Raw genomic sequence first — 6,216 nt, 5'->3', positions numbered from 1 at the left:
GAGGGGGGGGGGGTGGATTGTGGGGGAGTGTGTGAGGGGACTGTGGGTGAGTAGGAACTGTGTGAAGGGCCTGCTCAGGAGGGGCAGGGAGGCACAGGATGTGGGCATGGCAGTGCTGCGAGTGGGGTTTGTGCCCTGCTACTGCTTGCCCCCTTCCGCCCAGAGCAAGCTGCACCTGCATCATGCCCCTGCCCCCGCCTGTCCTGGCTGGGCAAGAAGCAGCGAGGCATATCCTCCACTCCCAGCACTGTCGTGCCTGCATCCCGGGCCCCTCTGCCCTCCTCCCCATGTCCCATGCCCCCTGGCACAAGCTGGGGCACAAGTCAGAGGAAGAGAGCCCGTTTCCTTGGGCGAGGAACCTTGCCCGATAGGGAACGGCAGAGAAAGGTCAGTAGGCACGTCTGCTCTGCAGGAGCTCCTTCCTGAGCAAAGCACCTAGTGTAGTCGGGATGCCACCGTTTCATTCAGCAGACAAGGTTCTCTGGGTAAAAGTGCTGTCTTTTATTAGACCAACCAAACACCCATTTCACACGGCAACACTCGATACCGTCCATGTTTCAGGGGTGTTAGTTGTAGATGGAATACTACATATGAATACTTCATTGGAAATACCAAACCGAGTTACTCCTGTCGGTAGGACACCACCACTAACAACGTCCAAGGACCAGGCGTGGACCCCAAAATACTTGCTTCTGGTTCTACTCTTTCATCTCTACCGCTTCCATCATGTTTCTGACTTTTTCCTCCGCAGCACTTTGGAGATGCCCGTATCATTCGGAGCCTGATGCCGAACAGCAAAGGCTCCGTATATAAAAGCATCCTGGTAAGTGATGTGGAAGAGCTGTGTAGATTTATTACTGGATGTGCTTTCTCTGCGGATGATAATTTCTAGGTAAAATCTCTGCTGCTCTGATTCACACCAAGACAAAGCTTTTAAATATTAGGGGCCCCATCATGCCCTTCATTCTTAGGTGAATCGACACTGGCATTTTAGTAGTCAGAGTACAGTCCACCTCCCAAACTCTTCCCTGGGCTTTCAGCCGGATAATATCCACCACTTGTCCTCAACCACTGAGTAAGGCAAGGCGAAAACGTGCACTCCACTTGTACGAATGGGCGTGCGTGCACAGGTAGGCAGACAGATACGCTGAAGAACAGCTTGGAGGCAAGTCCCCGGAAGATGCTGTATAGCAATAGAGAGTATGTAGTAATACAAGGCTCCCAAAGGGCAGACACCTCTAAACAGCATCGTGTATTAGCCTTCATTTTCTCTTAGAGGAAAGAGGAGCTGGAAGGGACCTCAGGAGGCCATCTCATCTAACCCCTGCTGAAGGCAGGGTCATTCCTGACTAAACCTTCCCACTCAAGTTACGTCTGACCTGTCCTTAACACTGCACAAGCCAGCCTCCCACACACCCACTATTGCCAGTGCCCAAAACACCAAGAATAACCGTCACCTGCTACAGGTAAAGCAAGGCGGCGAGGCCCAATGCCAAACGTGGGGCTTGGTGTGAGCCCCAGCAGAGAAGCCAAACCCAGGAACTTGCCGGTTGTTTTAGCGCTAGCAAGAGCATCAGCACACCCCAGTCCAAGCCCCCAGCCCTAACTGCGGCCAGCAGACAGTGCTCCCAGTGCGTCTGCTGTCCTTCCCAGTCTGGGGCTCTCTGCAGATTGGCTCGGGAAGCTCTTTATTCCTGCAGCCAAATCATCTGAACAGCAGCGGAGCCAGGACACATCCCTGGAGGAGTCCACTCAAAGCCTCCTGCCATTCCCACCTGGGTCCATGCACAAGCGCCTTAGAGACCTGGCTCGACAGCCACAAGCAATGTGCTCTGGAGTCATTCGGTTTTGCCCATGTTTCTCCAGGTTGTTTCTGAGAAGGCTGGGTGGGACTTTCCAGGGAAAGGGAAAGTGTTAAGAGGTAAACCCTGGGCCAGGTTCATGGGGATGCAGCTGCTGCTTGGGCCATCTCAGTGGCACAAGGTAGAGTTAGGCAAGAAAAGCCTTGATGGCATAGGACCGGCCTCGTGGCTCCTGGGACTCTGCTCCGTGCGGGTGGTCACGCTGGAATGAAAGGTTTCAGAGAGACAGAGGCAAAAGACAAGAGCATTCAGAGCGGTCTTTTTTACACCAGGGACAAACACAATCTAGCCAGAAAGCTTGGTAGAGTCACACACACACAGGCACCGTCACCCTTTGCTAGGATGTGCTGTGCACGAGGCTATTTCCATCGCCGTAATTCCCAGTCACGCACTGTCTGTACCTCCCCGATGAGACACCAAGCCAACACGCCAGATAGATAACTTGAAAACAGATGTCGAGAAGCAAAATCAGTCATTGCAAAATGCTTTTTCCAGTTAACCTGCCCGGACAGGACCACCGGCGTCATAGAATAAATACTGGCCAAATACAACGTGGACCTGATAGAAGTTGACAACTTTGAACTCGTGCAGGTCATCTCCGAGCACAAAGGTAAGAGAGCAAAACTTTTTGCTGCTTAAAAGCTCCTCCTCATGGCTGCAGAAGAACATGCATGTGAATCCATTTTAGAAATAGTGCATTGTTTCATCTCAAAGCCAGGTGCCTTCAACAACTTCCTGGAGAAGCCCCATCCGTGCGGGCTGCGGAGAGGGGCTGACACAGCCCCGAGCTGGCGACCGGAAAGTGGCTCTGCCTGCTGACCAGAAACCTCGGGGCTGAGGACGGGGCAGGACGGAAGAAGACCGGGGGGCAGAGCTGGGGGCGGGGTGGGGCAAGGAGACCCCACGGGCGGAGAAGACAGGAGTGGGGAGGAAGCGGGGCTGGGGGGTGCCATGTGACCGCCCCGCCAGGGGGAAGAGGGGGCGGGGCGGGGGAAGAAGCAGTGATGTGCAGGTTTTCAGGAACGCATCTACCACATGCAGCGAGGACAACGTGGAAACCCCTTCTCCTGTTTCAAAGGACACAGCCCACGGGAGCTGAAAATGGTTTGGACTCTGCAGATTCCTATTGGAAATCTCTGAGTGTATCTTGTGACTCATGCACAGCGACACATGGAGACAAAATATGTGGAGGCCTCTGGGATATGCCTGGACTCGTGGGATTAACACTCTTCCTTCACACACCGTGTTTGATCCCATCTGGCCAAGACTTAGTTTTCTGTCTCCTCCACCGACAGGTACTGCTGATACGAGACCCCCCCGCTCCAGCGCTGGGTGACGTGGGGTTCGCGCTGGTTCGGAGGAGGGCCGCTGCCGACTCGTAATGCCATGATTTTGTTCTTTTGTTTCACAGGCCGTGCACAAAGTTGTCGAAAACCTGAAGCAGGATTTCGTAAATATTCACAGTTTCTTCTGTGAATACAGGGCCTTGGCTTCTCCAGGCGAGGTCCTGGAAGTGCTCCTCCCCAGGTAAGAGCCCAGAGTTGTGGAGGAAGCTGTAAAGGCCTTTATTGGTGGGACATTGCAGGAAACGATCTCAAATAGCATTGAAGTAGGCATACTTAAGAGGCTAAATGATATGCATGTATGTCTAACAACCCGGGCTATCACTATCCCTCTGCATAACTCTTTGCTCCATGAATCGGGCTCTGCTGGACAGGGCAGGGATTTCACAGGCCTAAAGGCACAAAGCATCGCCCCTTCCTCCCCCTGCGCCACAATATCCTCCAGCTCTGCTGTCGTGGAGGGACAGCACACCAGCTTTGGTTTCCAGCGAAAAGCCTGGTTGAGCCAGACGAGATGAACCAGGTGCTCTTCATTCTCAGTTCCTCCATCTGTGAAATAGGGACAATGAGAATATTTGAGCTGCCTTGCGAGATTGGTGAGACATAGCTGCTGTTTGCCAAGTCCTTTGACAGTCTCAGATGAAATGCTCCGTCCTTGGGCAAAGCCTTGGTACTAGTATGGGCAGCGCTCGAGCACGTGGCCCGTCGCGTCGCAGACTGAAGTGCGCAGGCTGGGCAAGACTGCTTAGGCTTGAATTCAGTCGCACCAAGTGTCACTCTCCCCAGCATCGTGAACGGGATATAAAATGTTAGATGGATGACATTATGAAGGGGAGTAAAGAGAATGACATTCTTCATCTTTTTTCTCTAAGACAGTTTGAATAGAGAAGTCTTGATTTTTTTATTGTCTGGGCAAGGTTTTGACATAAACTGCCTTACCTTTGTGACATAGACTGTTTTTTTAATAATCATCTAAAATCTCCATTTTGATATTTAGGCATGGAAACAAGGACACCTGGGCTGGTTCAGGAGATGCCAGAACAGTCCTCGGGAAGTAAGTGTGGCTTTCTGCTGTACAGCAAAACCTGTCAGGATTCAGAGCGTGTGGGCAGCTTAAGCATCTCTATATATGATCCGTGTGTGTGTGTGTGTATGTATATATACTTACATATGTATGTATGTAGTTCCCTAGCCTTTGTGATTAAGTGTGTATATGTGTGTGTGTGTATTTATATATTGGATTCCCCCTTGTCGATCCCCCTGATCCCCTTTAGCTCTCGGCAGGGCATCGCTGTGAGATGCTCCAGAAGAGCACTAGCACGGCTTCCGGCAGTAAGCGTTTGGCTAAGTTGCCTTAACTCCCCCGATCTTGCTCCTCAATGACTCGATTTAAGCACGGGTTCATGTAGCTTCGATTCTTTCATTTGTTCTGGGGAAAAACAAGTCCCACGTCCTGTTTCTGTCATGTGCCATGTCCAGTAAAGATCCAGTAACTAGTGAGTAGAAGAGCAGAGTCTCACCTGCAAGCCCTCGCACCACATTTTTCCCTCCCAGGAACAACCTTTCTACCAAGTTTCATGAATGGGTTTCTGAAGTTGTCATCATTTTAGCATTGTCCAGTCCTAAGACATTGTGGCAGGGGGTGTCACAGAGAATGCCACAGGTTTTCATAGCACGTTACGAAATTACGATGAATACTTAGGATTATTCATGATAAGATAGCTGACCTAGCAGTCCCACCATCGCAAAGTCCTTTCTGAACTGGGTGGCGGTGGGGTTGGGAAGTGCGAGTAGGGCATGCTCTGGGAAGCAGCAGCTGGGTAGTCTGGACCTCAGATGGTCCAAACTCAACCTGATCTGTAAGTTTGATCTCCATAAAGAGCTGAAGAAGAACCTTTGTCCAATGAAGAAACCTGCTGAGCTGTGTGGTCTGTGTTTTGAGCTCTTAATGCAATCCCAAAGCAAGAACGTTTTGCACACTTGGTTGGCAAGGCTTGGTGAAGCTCTGCTCCCGTCATTGCTAGTCGCGCCCGTCGTCCAGTCTAACCAAGCAATATTCCTGCTCTCAAACGACTCTTTGTGGCCACACACGGAAGTGGAAGCAGCTTTACATGAAAAGAGGGGAAAACATGTCAAATAGTAAGCCAGTGGAGGATTAAAAGCTACAGAGCCTGGGGACACTCATTGAGGCCCTGCCCCTGCCCCGGGTATACAAGTCATAGTGGGCTGTGCAAACCCGTGCAGCGGGATCCGGCCTGTTGTTGGGATCTGGCTGGATAGGGACCTGGCCATGCCCACCGGCCTGCGGGACACAGATGTTGGGCACCGCCGGGATGGAGCACGTGTGTGTGTGCCTGCATTACCCCTTCCACGTGGACGCAGGTGTCTATGCTGATAATAACCCTTGTGTCCAGGGTAGATTCATCCCTCTATGAGAGCACCTTTTCTGCTTCTAGTAGTGGACAGCCTTTCTTGTTCACCCCTCTCAGAAAGGGTCTCCTACAATCAGAAAAGGTGCAGGGAAGGGCAATACAGAGAGAGGGATGCGGTAGTCGTAGAACCAGGGTCAGGAAAAGATTGCAGCTGTCCTTTCTAAGGCGCCCAGATCAGAAGTCCTTGCTGGCTCATGGCAGAAGGAATATGCCCATCTTCTCGATACAGGCTGAGTGACAAATATCACTGTTTCAAAGACTGACCATGGCCGGATTTGGTCAATGTATTTGTTTTCAGCCCACTAGCCCTCCTCCTCAGGACCTGGCTCCTTTCAACGCCAGAAGACTTCAGGGAGGCACGGTTGTAAGCCCCTTGTGTGCTACTTGCAAGGAGACATGCCTGTGAACTAGGGCTGGTGTCGATGCCACTGGTTGTGGGGGGGGGGGGTTCCCCCCCCCCCGGTGCCCAATCCTGCTGCCTGCGGGGCCCCGATCCCACTCACCATAAACGCAGCCACGCTGCTTCGGGAACTTGGCGACCACTTCCAGAAGCAGCGCGGCCATTGGAGCTGGCAGGCC

General features: G+C 52.1%; 1 long non-coding RNA gene across 1 annotated transcript in view; it reads left to right on the top strand.

Moving 5' to 3' along the window:
* Positions 1-4,339, top strand: part of LOC102372037 — a 14,001-nt gene extending 9,662 nt beyond the window's left edge. The window contains exons 5-7 of the long non-coding RNA XR_001359263.2: positions 2,358-2,472; positions 3,274-3,389; positions 4,203-4,339. This is a non-coding gene — a long non-coding RNA (uncharacterized LOC102372037). The remainder of the gene's footprint in view (positions 1-2,357; positions 2,473-3,273; positions 3,390-4,202) is intronic.
* Positions 4,340-6,216: the final 1,877 nt, after the last annotated feature.

This window comes from Alligator sinensis, unplaced genomic scaffold (genome assembly GCF_000455745.1).
Source record: "Alligator sinensis unplaced genomic scaffold, ASM45574v1 scaffold2127_1, whole genome shotgun sequence".
In the NCBI taxonomy this organism is placed as follows: domain Eukaryota; kingdom Metazoa; phylum Chordata; order Crocodylia; family Alligatoridae; genus Alligator; species Alligator sinensis.
This window is presented reverse-complemented; position numbering and strand designations above follow the sequence as displayed.